The following is a 16850-nucleotide window of genomic DNA, read 5'->3' as shown; positions in this document are numbered from 1 at the left end:
TGTAACTTTAACTTACATTTCAATGTTAAAAGTAACATTTGACAAAACTTGAAAATCCCGCACAAGGATGACTGGAAAATTACAGCCCTTTTGCATTGCTTTTTTTTTTTAATTATTGGTTGATCCACAAGATGTGAAATATAGAAACGGAACAAATATCTGCCTGCATTGTGCCAGTGCAATAACAATTATTAATGTATCCAAAAATAAAAGATTGCACACAACAATGCCTGCAAAACAGATGTTGAGACTTAATACAATTTACCTTCAGAATGTCTTTCAGTATCAAAACAATACTTAAATCTTAGTAAAAAGCAAACAATTGTAATCATAACTTCTCATAACTAAGATAACTGGTAGAAGACTAGTTCAGTCTGTTTATATGCACATCTGAGAGGTGTGTGTGTGTGTGTGTGTGTGTGTGTGTGTGTGTGTGTGTGTGTGTGTGTGTGTGTGTGTGTGTGTGTGTGTGTGTGTGTGTGTGTGTGTGTGTGTGTGTGTGTGTGTGTGTGTGTGTGTGTGTGTGTGTGTGTGTGTGTGTGTGTGTGTGTGTGTGTGTGTGTGTGTGTGTGTGTACGTACTGTATAGGGAAAGTGTGTATGGTGTGTATGTGTATCTACTTGTTTTGAAGAACCAACCAGTCCACCACTTGAAACTTTAACAAGACATTTGGAATCAAGGCAATGTGACACCTGAGGAAACATTTGATCATAAAACATTTTAAGCATTATTTTAAGATTATGTCTTAATTACTTTTGACGCTAGTATAACATATTTTCTAAATAAACAAGTATGCTTTGAACAAGGCAATTGCTTTGCGACTTTATATTCCAGTCAATGGTCAGATAAGGGGTTAGCTACACATTCATGCTTTTACACAAGTTATTCACCTGGGTAAGTGGCATATCATTTTACAATTTACACAAAAAGTAAGAGGGAGCAAACAGTACATTGTATTTTACAATTGTTTGTTTCCATTTAAGAACAATGAAGCATGCCGCTGTTCTTGTTTGAATCCTTAAACATCTTAGCAGCATTAAAAGGTCTTGAATTACATTAACAAATTACATTTCTGTCAAGTCAGGTTTGTGTTCTGCAACTGGAGAATAATAGTCAATATGCAAGTTTGTGGTAGTTTGTGAACACACCACCAAGTTTTGTGTAGTGAAAGATGGGCTCCCTTCTGGCCAGCTGGACTTCTATATAACTATTAAAGGTCCTGGTGAAGTGCTTATTTTAGGTCCCAAATATACAGTATCTATAGCACACCATTACTTGCAATTCTGCACAACTACTTTGAACATGAAAAACTCTTAACAGTTTTGATTGGTTTGGTTATTGTTGTTGGAGTCTAAACAATGTCCATAACCCACACATTGCTCTGAAGAACTGCATTGAATTCTGAACGGAAATCTGGGAAGTTCTGATAGCTGTCCGCTATGTGCAGAATATTCCCACATGTGTGCGCAATCGGTCTTCTTGTGAACTCTGTCATTTTCTCAAATCCCACGTAGATGCTGTCTGTCACGATGAGATCAGATCCTGTGCAGAACCGTAGAAACTTCTGAAGTTTACTCTCATCTAGCTCTCTGATGAATCTTTTCAGATGATTTGCTACCTCCTTTTGGTTTGTAGTCAAATCAACATCAAATTTCAGTAGTTTGCAGACTTTTTTTGTGGTGGGTTGCAGGTCAGACAACAACTTAGTCAGTGCCTCTGGACTGAGGTTGAGATATTGATGGTTAATCTCCCTCCAGCAGTCAAACACGAACATCGGTTTTTGGACCATCTCTTATGGGCAATTTCTTCAATTATTTTAGGAAGATTCTCTGCGGTGACTTTCCTTCTACAGCCATAGCTGTCGAGAACCTCCAAAAGGTCATCAGTGTCAACTGCAGTGAAATCAGTCAGCGCTTGCATCAAAACTTCACGTTCTTGGCTGCTCACAAGTTGCATAAAATATGCTTTGAGGTCACTGTACACATTATCAAACAGCACCTGTTCAAGGAAAGGCAGTGCAAGTTTGTTTGGGAAATATTCACAATCTTGGTAACCTTTCAAAAGGATTCTTCGAATTGCCTTCCATGTTTCAGCAGGAAAATCATGGCGAATGAAGGGCACTTTAACTGTTGTCCCAAGTGTGCATCTCTCATAGAATTCTTGCCAGAAGCAGCTGAGAACATCCCTCAGTACCCCAGAACCACTGCCTGCTTCTTCCTCGTTGTCAGGGAGAATGCACCTCACATTCAATGATTTGTTTAAAATCTCTGCATCAGAAAAGGCAGTAACCATGTCAGCTAGGGTGTTTGCATGATGTACAGTGATTGTTAGTTGTTTCTCTGCCTCAAGTGGACAGGAAAATTCTCAAATATGAGTGTGTCTTCTTCTTCATCTTCCTCGAAGCCGAAATGAGGACCAAAGGTGATTTCCGGATCACTAGAAATGTTTAGTGATCGCTGTGTCGTCCAAAACAATAATGACATCTGTGTAGTCGTCATTTTCACCCGAGACAAGATTAAATTCAGAAGTCTCTTCAACTGTGTCGCTGTCAGCGTTTGCAGAAGGTTTTGGCTTTGTGGCAATGTAAAATCGCAACATTGTCATTTGCACAGTTTCGTACATTGTGCTAATTGAAGGGCATGTTTCAGCTGTAAGGCAGTTTTGTTTAAAATCCCAAACCTCAAAGTCAAACTCTGATTCAGGTCCTTTAGGTGATATTCCATCAGGAAAAAATAGTGTCTTTCCTGTTTCAAGGATTTCATTCAAACCAGCATTAGTTGATAGTTTAATTTTTCTAGTCCCACCTCCTTGTTTTGCCCTTACTTGTTTGGTTGTGTTAGGCTGGATTCACAATGACACTATTTCAATATTTCTTGTGGCTTTCAGCTTCTTTGTCTGTGTTTTTCTTGTTTCTGTACCTGATGCGTTGCCTTGAGAACTTTACGATCTCAGTGTCATTTTTTCCCTCAGTCTTTCATAAAGGCCTTTTTTCTGCTTTGATGTGGGCTTTTTATTTCTACAAGGATTAAAGATGGCTATTTGGTCTCCGTAGGAGGGGATGTATTTTTGAAGAGTGGCATCATCCATAAGACCAATGACGTCGCTGTCAATCTGCAAAGAAGAAAGAAAAGAAAACACAATCAAGTTTGTGCACATTGTATAACCATTGTCAACCCTTGTACATCGTTGTATATAGATTAGAGCTGTCAAGTTAACGGAACATTTTTTTAACGCCACTATTTATTTTAACGCGATTAACGCATTAGTATTTTTTGTCCTCGGCCGCCCCGTAGTTTCAGAGCGCATCGACTTTAAAATAACATTTACAAGCTGATGCTGACAGCCCCGCTCCTGCCGTCCACTTGCGGCAGACCACACTTCTTCGCTCACCGGCAGGCACCGACTGGCCATCGGGAGGACCTGGAGGGTGTGTATGTGTGGCCCGAGTGAGCGAGAGAGAGATCTTACGTGTATTGTTGTTGCTAGGATCTGGTGCTAGCTAGTAGCTGCGCTAACGGATACAAGGAGCCGTTTAAATGAAAACAGAGGAGCGACATTTCGCCGACAACTGCGCCGAGCACTTGACTTTATGCAGGTAGCCACACAGTGGGACATTGTGGGGAAAGTCAGCACACTCAGCACGGATAGTGCAACATGATTGCAGCGTCCAGGCAGCTTCCGTTCGAGCATATGCCTTGAGTTGCACATAGCTCCAACGATCCATCACACACACACACACACACACACACACACACACACACACACACACACACACACACACACACACACACACACACACACACACACACACACACACACACACACACACACACTTTGTATTGTATTATTGTATGAGAGAGGTTCCAGATTGAATTGAGGCAAATATTTGTAATGTTCAGAGGTTGTTGTGTTTAATCTTCATGAGAATATTTGTCATTGCTCAAATGATAATAAACATTTGCATAAAGCATATTTGTCCACTCATATGTTGATAAGAGTATTAAAAACTTGAAAAATATTCCTGTAAGGTACATTTAGAACAGATAAAAAATGTGCGATTAATCGCGATTAACTATGGGCAATCATGCGATTAATCGCGATTTAATATTTTAATCGACTGACAGCCCTAATATAGATATATACTATTTTGCCATTTCGCAGACCAAATCAGTCCTGTTCAAAATACAAAACATGCATTACTTTTCAGAATATTAACCCTTAAAAAGCCAGTTTTTGCCATGATGGTACGGTTGTCACTTTATTAGAAAAAAAAAAAACTACTTTTTTCCCTGTTTACCCTAAAGTTTATAACCTTCACACAAGTATAACCCTTAAAAGTGTTTTTAACTTGTTCCAAGAGGCAAATAAATATGATTGTGGAAATCAGTTTGATGCGTAACATTCTTTTAAGACCAGAGTAGTAACATTAACGTGAGAGACTGACATGATACGCAGCAACACATACTAGATAAAATTACCAACATTGTCCTGCTGTTTTAATCCCCTTCAGACAGTACAGCAGGATTCATATTCATATGCAGATAATTCTGTGATTGTGGGGTAAAAGGACAATGGCCCAAACCCCTGTGGTAACAATGCTACAGTACCAAGAGGGGTTGTTCTAGGCCAGGGGTCGGCAACCCGCGGTCCTCGAGCCGCATGCGGCCCTTTAAGCCCTCTGCTCTGGCTCCCTTGAGCTTAGACAAAAATATGGAAAATAAAATAAAAGTATTTGTAGGACTATTTATATTTTGTTGCATGGTTGAAAATGTTTCTTATCTTGTATTTTGAGGTGATACTGTGACTTTGACACATAAATAAAAAAACAAAACGGTTTTAATTAGGTCAACTAAAATATGCGTCACATCCTTCTACGGTCCCGCGCCAGCCCCTTTTCCTGCGGGTGAATAACCTGACCCCCGGCTCGATGAGCGAACTATGGATAAATCAAAGAAAAGTACCGGGGGAACACAGGATTTAATTCTGCGTGGACAGAGTTATATGCTTTCACAGCAAACGATGCTGGTTTACCGGTATGTTTGATATGTACACTGTAGAGAGAAGTTGTCAAAGGTGCTGCAGCCTTTACGTATCGAGGAACAACACGGGAGAGGAAGACAGCTGACGATCTTCAGTCATAATTCAATGGGGTATGTAATTTATTTCAGAAAACACTTTTTGTTATATTCCATGGAATGCTCTTAACACCCCGATAGCAATTAATATATTAAATGCTTTGACAATAAATACATACACAAATTAATCTCTGGAAGCCGTAGTATGAAGGTAGATATGGTGCAAAATGCGAGAGCGTGTAAAAGTATGGGATTAGTTTTGTATCATAAAGATAAAGCAACACTTTCTCAGAATAAAGCAAAACTATGAGTTTAAAAGAAAAAAAAACTAAGTCAAGCAAAATAAAATAAATTTCAAAAATAAAACTATAAGTTGCAAACCAATCATTTGTGTAATCATGTAAACTATAAGTATTTTTTCTTTGTTTTAACATAGGTTTTTGTTTGCAGTTCTTGTTTCTTCTTTCTCAATGATCAGACTTTAGCTCTCGTTGCAGCTTTCTCTTTTGCGCTCCCTCATTTTTTGTTTGAGATTCTGAAACAAACCTCCCAGGTGGGCGGGACTTTCAGGGGTGCGTCCCCATTGGCTACTCAGTTTTTGAGTGACAACCCAGTCCTCCAGCGATTGTACAGTGCAGGCAGCTGCGGTGCGGTGGCTGCCTGAGCCTGGATAGAACACCCGCAGAAGTACCAGCATTTCAATTATTATAATACTACAAGTGAAAATATATTTAAGTATTGATCATTTGTGTTGTTTGTGCTGTACTACTGTATACGGTCTGTTTCTTTATTGTGGTAAGTGAGAAGTAAAGCTGTGCTATGAAAGTTAGCTTTTGCTACCTTTAGATCCATAACAATGCAAGCTAAGTAGCCTAACAGTTAGCTACAAAGCTAGCAGTGAGTGAGCGTTCAGACACCGGCGCACACACTCAAACTGACTCGTGTGTGCGGCGTGCCTGACTCTACCAACAGGCTTTCATGATTCTGTTTGGATATGCAAGTATAAGCCATGATAGCTTATTTTATTAACACGCTAATTTGATATGAAAATCAATGGAGGCTGAGTTAACTTTGTAGGAAAACCTACCGTCCATGACTGCCCCTGAGCTGTGTTTTATTTGTTAACTTCATATTTAATTTCCTAAAACATTTATTTTCCTCTCATATTAACTACACCCTCCAGAAAAACGCGATTCTGCGATCGCAGAATTTACCGCATAATCAGCAAAATGGCGCAGATTTCTAAAAGGCCGCATATTTATCAAAAGGCCGCATAATCCCCGCATTTTTCCACACAAAGTTGAGAGAAAAAAAAGTTAACTCGTCTTGACATGACGTCATCAGCTCGCGCATCACATAATGTAAACAACACTGTATAGAGTCAACGTGTGGAGCTCACACGATAGAGAAAACACCAAGATGAAAATATCTAATCCATCTCATTTACCGACGAACATTTCTACTAAAGACCGGGCAAAAAGTGGGGGGAAACTATTCTGCACCCAGTGCAACTGTGTGTTGGAGCATAAGAGAAAATCGACGGTGACGACCCACTTTGATTCATTCAAACATTCGAAAATGCTTTCTGCTGCTGCGGACAAGAAAGCCAAACAACTCACGTTCACGAGGCATCAACCTCCAAAACCCTTTCGAGGGCTACAAGAAACGAGGTGAGTAGCCTACAAGATTGAAGCTGCAGATAACGAACGAGTATTAATGAAAACAGAATGAGGCGGAGAAGTGTGTGTGTGTGTGTGTGTGTGTGTGTGTGTGTGTGTGTGTGTGAGATTAAAATAGCCCAATTGCTTTTACAATAAATAAACATTGAATATGTTTAATTGAATAGTAAAGGGGTTTAACGTTAGTGGCAGGTTGTTTGTGAGAGAGAATAAATAAGACAGCCCAATATTTTAAAAAAAATCGATAATTTTTTCCCGCATATTTAGCATATTTCGCAACTTTCCGCATATTTAGCAACTTCCCACAGTTTCACCGCATAAAATCACATAAAACCCCGCATGTTTAATCGCATAATCAAGGATTTTAGCCCGCATAATCAAGGAATTTAGCCCGCATAATCAAGGATTTTTGCCCGCGTTTTTCTGGAGGGTCTAATTAACAGTGTGGATCATTGAGACAGCGTGGCGTCCAGAGGTCTTATCCCGTTTTCCCACTTCCTCTGAGGGGACAGCACGGAGGGGGGCATGAAGAAAGAACTGCACCAGCTTCATCCACACTGTTATCGCTTGCTCAGTGTCATTTCATTTGACCAAATGTCTTTACATATACATTTAATATATTTTATTATTATCCACCTTTTTGTTTTATGTCCTTTTATTTAAAACATTCTTTGAGACTTCATCTTCTGGTTCAAATTTCAATGAATGTAATTTGTATAATCACTCTTTTGTCTTTATTCTACATGAAAATGTTAGAGATTCCATTCAAATCTGTTGATTATTCATATTTTCCTCAGGCTAGGAATAGTATGTCGAATTTTTAATGCTAAATGTATATCATTTTCTCACAGGATATAGAATGAAACAACACAGTTTGTATCCATTGTGTATGAATGCTTCAGCTCTTCAGACCGACATAGTAAGATGTGAGCATGTTCCTAATTGTATTGGTATGCAGCCTAGGTCTGGACTGTTTAATAAAGCATATCTGCCACTTTTATATTGCAGAATTTGTTGAATTAAAGCCATCTTTAATTGTTTGTCCTAAACATAGTAATATATGCTTTTGAAATGTAACATGTCTTTGAAAAATAATAGTATACAGTTTATATTGTGTATCACCTTTAGCTTGAAAATACATAGATGTGTTTTTTTAATCTATAAAAATAAATAGACAGACACTTTATCAATCCCAAATTGGGAAATTATTTAACAGCAGCAGTGTGTTCAGGTATTAAAATATTTAAAGTTGGAATAAAGTATGAACTACACATCACAAGTATAATGCACAGCAATCCATAAGATGAGTCCGATATGTTCATGAAACTCCCCAGGAGACACCGACACTAATGTGGCCGAGTGGACTCCGGAGTTTGCTGCATGAGTTGCACTGTATGATCTGTGGTGTAGTGGGCTGTCACTCAAAAACTGAGTAGCCAATGGGGACACAACCCTGAAAGTCCCGCCCACCTGGGATGTTTGTGTCAAAATCTCAAACAAAAAACGAGGGAGCGCAAACGAGAAAGCTGCAGCGAGAGCAAAAGTCTGATCATTGAGAAAGAAGAAACAAGAACTGAAAACAAAAACCTATGTTAAAACAAATAAAAAAATATTTATAGTTTACATGATTACACAAATGATTTGTTTGCAACTTATAGTTTTATTTTTGAAATGTATTTTATTTTGCTTGACTTAGTTTTTTTTTCTTTTAAACTCATAGTTTTGCTTTATTCTGAGAAAGTGTTGCTTTATCTTTATGATACAAAACTAATACCATACAAACCTGATGTGAGCACTTGCAGAAAAAAAATCTGAGCTTGTGTGCATACATTTACACTTGTATAAAATATCCACGTAACTGTGAACCAAATGTACACTTGTATAAAATATCCACGTAACTGTGAACCAAATTTGAAGTCACAGAATAATAAAAAAAGTTTTGTAGCTTGTAGAAAAAAAATGAACTTAGTGATGAAATGTTCACTTGCAGAAAAATACATATTTTTTAAATATATTTTCCATTACAACTGCAACTTGGTTATTACAACCTCTCAAATCAGTCATTACAACTTGACGAATCTGCTCTGTGGCAGTATAAATCGACGAATCTGCGGTCTTGACTTTTGCTACACTTCTTGCGATAAATGTGTCGCAAAAGTAATTTTCACCTGTAGATCAGCTGTAGATGTGGGGCGAGGGAGGGGGGTTGGAGCGAAGGGGCGGAGCTATCAGAACGACGAGGCTGGACTGCGGGGCTAAAGGTTGTGTCGCTACCAGTCCGCTGACATGGCGCGTGAATCAACGGTAAGTTTTGCCCATTACTTGCCCAGTATTACTTTGAATATTATTATTGTGATTGAGGATTAAATCCGCTTTGTCGACCACCGTTTTATATCGTGCAGTTTAGCGGCAAAATAACGTCAGTTAGCCAGCTAACGCTAGCTTTGTTGAGTTTATGCTAGCTAAACAAGTAGTGGTTGTAGTCTACAGCAGTAATTAATATATTATAGCCTACTGCTTTGGCACTAACGGTGGTGTTTTTAAAGCCTTTGTAAATTATCCATGCTATTTTCTATTTAGCTAACATCGAAGTAGTGTATGTGAAATCAACCTCACAATAAGATGTGTGTATATTACAATTATTAATGTCATATTTCAAGATGATTACTTAGATATTACAATATGGTTGGTTGAGCTGGAGTTCATTATTGAGCTTACTCGTTAACGTCAGTCATATCTGAAGAGCAAACCCAAACCTTGTTGTTTTTATTAATTGCATTACCAAATGGGTATCAAATAAACAGTAAGCATTGGTAACACAACTTCCAAAGTTACAGTAAAATAAAAAGGACCCTGACTCGGACAATACACAATCCAACATGTTCAACAGAAGATAATCAGTTATATTGTTTGTACACATGGTATTTTACATTATATATATATATCTGTTTGTTTAAGGTGTCCAGGTGATGCAGACAGGCTGGACCAAAGAGTGAGAGACATAACTGGACTCCTCACAGCAGTGAACTTCAGCACAGGTACAAAGACTCTTTTTTCATACTGTACAAAGAATCAAGAAAGATATTGGTTTACATAAATGAAGTATTGACTTTAATTCACTGATATACATTCCATTAAACAATACTAGATCAACTACACATCAGTGAAGTTGAGGGTTTTTTCCATGCAAAAAGTTACATTTAGATGTTAACAAGCAATGTGATTTTGTCAGTTTTCTAATTTAATGTATTGAAGGCAAAGATATTTAACACATAGTGAGAACTGCTACTATTTATCTCTCAATATTGTCTGTAAAAACGTGGTAAAAGTTATTCTTTCAGTGAGACAACAGAGCAAGCTTCTACAGTTGCACTACGTTTTGATAAGTTAAATATTATTTTGATAATAAAATATATTTCAATGTTGATGAATTTCATACTGTTCATTCATAATCTGATTACAATTACAAAATAATTATATCTACAGCCCCTAAACACACAAACACACCGCTTTCATAAATAACACACTTGTTCTGCAATAATATGTTTTATGTTTCCTGTCATTTTGTTAGGAAAGGACATGCCTGAAAGACAAGACATGTTCTCCACCTCTGAGGGTCAAGAAGAACATCCAAGAAGGAACATTAAAAGCTGATTTTATGAGATTTTAAGACAAGTACAGGACATTCACTAAGAAACTACTTTTATTGTGAAAACAAAGATCTGCACACCGAATATTTTTGTAGTCTATCAGGACCATCATTTGTTTGTGACGCTGCCTGCACCTCAGAGAAGGGGTGGTTATAGTCAGGCTTATAAAGTGTGGCGAAAAACATAGTCAGCTGATGGGATGCATCTATTTCCACATCTACACTCCATCAGCTGATTATTTCTATTTGCCTCACTTTATGAGCTTCACATCACTTGTGCCTTGTACCGTAGAGTTTGCAGCGTCACAAATAAATGGGGCCAATCTTCAGTCAGATGTGAATGTCTAATCTATTTTCAGTAAGAATAATGGACGAAAGGAATACAAATACAATTTATTGAAATGTGAACCAAAAGTTAATCAAAAATGTTTTAAATAAAAAGCACATATGGACAGAAGGTGTAAAGCCTATTAAATGTATAGGTAAACACATTTAGTCAAATAAAGTGACAGACTAGGCCTGTGCAGTTGGTATCAGCTTTGCCCAGCATGGGCTCCTCCATCAGGCCTGGTCCTCCTCACAGAGGAAAGACCCTCAGTCCTCTCCAAACCAACAGACAGGACGTCCATCACACAGAGGTTTCTCCCTGAAGTCTCTGCAGCTCTATGGATACCACGCTGTCTCAATCCGTCCACACTGAATATGAGGGGAAAAAATAATAAGCAAATAATAAATGCTTTAGACAATAAGAAATATAAAGTTGACAGTTGAGTTGCTCAGTTTTTTTAGATTGTCAATACTATTACTGTATAACTAATATATCAGGTTAAGAGGCACATTCAAATAAAGATTGGTCTTTAAATACATGTTGTCTCTTGAATTGTTTGTCTAAAGTCAAGGATCTATAACTGGTACTTAGTTTTAATGATACAGTCTGGTTATTATGCTGTTTGGAGGAGGCCTCACAGGTAAGAGCACTCACTAGCTACCATCACATGTATGGAGCTATTTCAGGGTCATAAGTTTTGATCATTCAAAAAAATACAATTTATTTGAAAGTTCAAGTTTTTGTCCTGAACTTTGAAAAATACAATGATGTATTCAAAATAAAAATAAGTATTTAAAAACATTTTTCAGGTTGAATATTATTTTTGATTCAGTTCAGCAATTTCTTTTAATAAAATATTTATTTTCAGATTTCACTTTTATACATATTTTGATATTTGAATCCTTATTTTTTTCAGTTATATTTTTTATCGTTTTCAGATTCAAAACAATTATTTTTTCAGTTTCAAATCTTGTTTTTTCAGGTTTCACATTGCTTTTCACCTTCAGATCGTTTTTCGCTTTCAGATCTTTTTTTCCGCTTTCAAACTTTTGACCCTGATGTTGCTTGGGGGGGCGGGGCTTAGCAAAGAGTAGTTTGGCATCCTGAGTGACAGGCCTCCCTCTGTCATGTTGCCTTCATGGATGTTAGGTAACGCGAGAAATATAACTCAATACTTTCTATACACGATACTCCCGTGATGGGTGGTAAACTGATACCAGCGTAAAAGTTCCGTTAAGCGAGCTGTTGAGCATCGTAGTTGGCAACAATCAAGGTATAAGCGCAATAAACTGTGCTAGAATGTGAAATTACGTATCCGCAACGAGCCAGCAGGTTGTTCTGGTGGACCTAACGCCATCCCCCGCTGTCTCACAGAGAGTTACCGCAGGTCCTTCCTGCAGCGGTCAGACTATACAACCAGCACAGCCTCTAGACCCCGCACAAAACAACTCAGACTATCACACCTCTTGTTGATAAATACCAACCATGTGTAATATATACAGGACTGTCTCAGAAAATTAGAATATTGTGATAAAGTTCTTTATTTTCTGTAATGCAATTAAAAAAACAAAAATGTCATACATTCTGGATTCATTACAAATCAACTGAAATATTGCAAGCCTTTTATTATTTTAATATTGCTGATTATGGCATACATCTTAAGAAAACTCAAAAATCCTATCTCAAAAAATTAGAATAGTTCCTCAGACCAAGTAAAAAAAAAAGATTTATAACAGCAAAACACAATCAAACATTTGAAAATGTCCATTAATGCACTCAGTACTTGGTTGGGAATCCTTTTGCACGGATTACTGCATCAATGCGGCGTGGCATGGAGGCAATCAGCCTGTGGCATTGCTGAGGTGTTATGGATGCCCAGGATGCTTCAATAGCGGCCTTTAGCTCATTAGCATTGTTGGGTCTGGTGTCTTTCAGCTTCTTCTTCACAATACCCCACATATTCTCTATTTCATTTCATTTCAAACCTTTATTTAGACAGATTAGTCCCTTGAGATCATCGATCTCATTTACAAGGGAGACCTGCATCATTTAGTTCCACATGAAACATAAAAACAACATACAAACAACAGAGGATATCATATTTACATATTCAACATTTACAACTACCCAGAGTGTCAGAAAGCATTTCATTTAGACATGCCTTAAATACATTCAAAGAAATAAAAATGCTCAATTTCAATTTTGCCTGTAGACTGTTCCAAGCAAGTGGAGCTGCGCACATAAAAGCTGTCTTACCTAAGACAGTCCTTACTCTTGGCACATCTAACAAGACTATATCCTGTGATCGCAGACAATAGCTGCTTGCAACTTTCTGCTTTATCAATGAACAGATATAATACGGGAGTTTGCCCAACATAGCTTTATAGATAAAAGTGTACCAGTGACTGAGCCTCCGTACAGTGAGTGATGGTAAACCTGCCTTGGTATACAGTGTACAGTGATGAGTAAGTGCTTTACAGTTAGTGACAAATCTCAGAGCACTATGATACGCAGCATCTAGTTTGCTTAGGTAGTTGGCAGGTGCATTCATATACAGCAGATCACCATAGTCCAGCACAGGTAAAAAGGTCACAGTGACTAGCCTTTTCCTGGCCTCAAGCGAGAAACAGGACTTATTCCTGAAAAAGAAACCTAGCCTAACCCTCAGTTTTTTAAGCAGGTTATTGACATGAAGTTTAAAAGAGAGACAGTCATCAAGCAAGATACCAAGGTATTTGTAACAGGCAACAACTTCAAGTTTTGTTCCTTGCGTTGATACAATATCTAAAACAGGCTCTGGTGACTTTTTAGCTTTTGAAAAGAGCATTATCTTGGTTTTATCCACATTTAAAAGAAGCTTTAGTTCAGAGAGCTGAGTCTGAATAATGTTAAAAACAGCCTGTAATTTAACAACCGCCTCCTGAATGGAGGGACCTGCACAATACATCACGGTATCGTCCGCATAAAAATGTAAAGTAGCTTCATCCACATTTTCACCTAAACTGTTGATATATATGGAGAATAAAAGTGGACCTAAAACAGAACCTTGAGGAACACCATTAGCAATGTTTAACCACTCAGAAGACAGCCCATCAAAGTGAACACATTGGGACCTTTCAGAGAGGTAGTTCACAAACCACCCCACTGCATGGCTGGATATGCCAGTACTGAGTAGCCTCTGTTTTAAGACACGATGATCAACGGTGTCAAACGCTTTGGAAAGGTCAATAAACAGAGCTGCACAACTCTGTTTATTATCTAGCATACTAGTAATATCATTTACCACTTTCATTGTTGCAGTGATGGTGCTATGTTTCTTCCTGAAGCCTGACTGATGTTTAGACAGGATATCATTTATACATAAAAACTCCTTTACTTGTTCACTCACAAGTCGTTCGAGCACCTTAGCCAAAACTGACAATTTAGAGATTGGCCTATAGTTATTTAAAATAGTTGCCTCCCCTCCTTTCAGTAGAGGCAGGACATAAGCAGACTTCCATACTTTAGGAATTGTATTTGTGCTGAGGGAGAGGTTAAAAAGAGAAGTAAGAGGTGGAGCAATAAAATCTGCAGCTATCTTTAAAAAGAAAGGTTCTACGTTGTCCGGGCCAGCCGGTTTCTTAGGATCTAACTTGGATAAAGCTTCATGGACAATACCAACAGTTAAAGGAGTAAAACTGAAAGGGTTTTCCAGACCACATTGTTCAGAGTCAAGGACTGGAGCGTTCACAGAAGCAGAAGCACAGTCAGTGACAGAATCAAACAGAGAGCCACAAGAGACAAAATGCTTATTAAAGCAATTTAGCATGGTGGCCCTGTCTGATATAATGCCAGATGCTGTGGTGAGGTACGGAGGTAGCTCATTTGGGATATCACCAGTGGAAATCGATTTTATGGCTTTCCAAAATTTACTAGGATTATTCAGGTTTTCTGTGGTAACTGACAAATAGTACTTTGACTTAGCACTTTTGACATTTGAAGTAAAGCTATTCCTTAGCTGCCTAAAGCGTAGCCATTCTACCTCTGAGCCTGATTTCCTAGCCTTTGCCCAGGCATTGTTTCTCTCATGAAGGAGACTGGACATTTCAGCAGAAAACCAGGGATTGTTTCGTCCCTTCACTCTAAATTTACGCAGAGGTGCATGTTTATCTATAATTTTTATAAAACCAAGATAAAAATAAGACCATGCAGTTTCTACATCAGCACACAGATCGATTTTTCCCCAATCAAAATCAAACAGATCATGTAAAAAACCCTGCTCCACTAAGTGTTTTTTATCTCTCTTTGTGATGATGCGTGGTTTAACTTTTTGGACCTTAGTGTCCCTAATTGTGGCTACAACACAGTGGTCACTCACATCATTAGCAAATACTCCCACAGATGAGTATTTATATGGAACATTTGTTAAAATTAGATCAATTAAGGAGGATTTATTTGGGGACTTAATATTTGGGCGAGTAGGACTGTCTATAATCTGAGTAATGTTCAAAGAGGTACACAGGTTTTTAAAATCCTCTGACACAGAAGTTAACCAATCCCAATTAAAATCACCAAGCAGCACTATTTCCTTGTAGGAAAGTTGAGATAACAGTTTTGCCAATGAAGATAAGGAGTCCTTGACAGCCGAGGGGGCCCTGTAGCAACCCACCACCATGACCTGTTGACCCTTTGTTACTTCGACATTCACAGCTAAAAATTCTAGTTGTTTACTAACAGATTTGGAAACCATTTTTGTTACACAAAACTTATTTTTCACATAAATGGCAACGCCACCACCTTTTTTAGGACGGTCAGTGCGATATACATTGTAACCATTTATGTAAATGTCAGAGGCCAAGATCGATTTGTCTAGCCACGTTTCTGATAAGACAATGACATCAGCATCAGTTGAACTCGCCCAAATACGGACAAAATCTAATTTAGGTAACAGACTGCGCACATTTAAATGAATTAAACCTAACCCCGATCTAGAACTAAAATCAGCAGGAGTAGCTATTTGACTAAAACTACCAGGTGGACCCGGATTTGGCTGTACATTTCCTGATAGTAACAACAATAAAAATACCAAGCACCTTTTCCTCTTAATCAACACACATACATTTTCAGCTGTTCTAGAGTCACCAGCAAACTTCGCAAAAGTGAGATTAGAGTTCAAAAAACAATTCTGAAGGACCATTGTGGCAGGCATGTGAGAAAGACAGACATTTGACGAAATGAATGTCCGCGACAGTGCAACTAGCAATTGTTTGTGCAACCCATCCGAACCTGTACAGGGGATGTCCACTGCGGGCGGCAGAACGGACCCGCATCCAGCAGAATTGTCAGGATGACTAGCGAACTTCTCCTTGTCCAGCACAGTCAAAAAAAGGCACAGCAGAAACACGACATTTGCCATTTTCCCAGACCAGCTCAACAGCATCCACGATGTTCCCGAAGCAAAACCACGTCAGGACAGCAGCAAGGAAATAGGCAATCAGCAGTGTGGCAACACTCCGGTTTCTCCGCGGTATCTCCAGACCAGGCCTCCCCCGCACAGTAGCACCCAACAGGTGGGAGTAGGCCTCTAACAGCAGGTGGATAGCGGCCTTCAGCCGTGGGAACCACCACCAGCAGAAGCAGAAATGGGTGGACGGCAGGCCCTCAAACCGCGGCAGATCCTCCACAGATCAATGGCGTTAAAGATGGAGTCAGAGCCACTTACAGGGCTTTAGAGCCTGGATGTGTGTCTGGTCGATGCGTGACTATGGGGTTCAGGTCAGGGGAATTTGCAGGCCAATCGAGGACAGTAATGCCATGGTCAGTACACCAGTTACTGGTGGTTTTGGCACTGTGGGCAGGTGCCAGATCATGCTGGAAAATGAATTCCTCATCTCCATAGAGCTTTTCAGCAGACGGAAGCATGTAGTGCTCTAAAATCTCTTGGTACACAGCTGCATTTACTCTGGGCTTGATGAAACACAGTGGACCAACACCAGCAGCTGACATGGCTCCCCAAACCATCGCTGACTGTGGGAACTTCACACTGGATTTCAAGCAACTTGGATTTTGCTCCTCTCCAGCCTTTCTCCAGACTCTGGCGCCTTGACTTCCAAATGAAATACAAAACTTGCTTTCGTCTG

At 38.9% G+C, this 16850-nt stretch overlaps 1 long non-coding RNA gene across 1 annotated transcript; it reads left to right on the top strand.

The window, feature by feature from the left end:
* The first annotated feature begins 8974 nt into the window (after positions 1-8974).
* LOC307040010 lies at positions 8975-11267 on the top strand. Its single transcript, XR_013808398.1, has 3 exons — positions 8975-9058; positions 9713-9792; positions 10326-11267. It is a non-coding gene; the product is annotated as an uncharacterized lncRNA (long non-coding RNA).
* Positions 11268-16850: the final 5583 nt, after the last annotated feature.

Source organism: Notothenia rossii (assembly GCF_949606895.1).
Source record: "Notothenia rossii genome assembly, chromosome: 5".
Taxonomy (NCBI): domain Eukaryota; kingdom Metazoa; phylum Chordata; class Actinopteri; order Perciformes; family Nototheniidae; genus Notothenia; species Notothenia rossii.
This window is presented reverse-complemented; position numbering and strand designations above follow the sequence as displayed.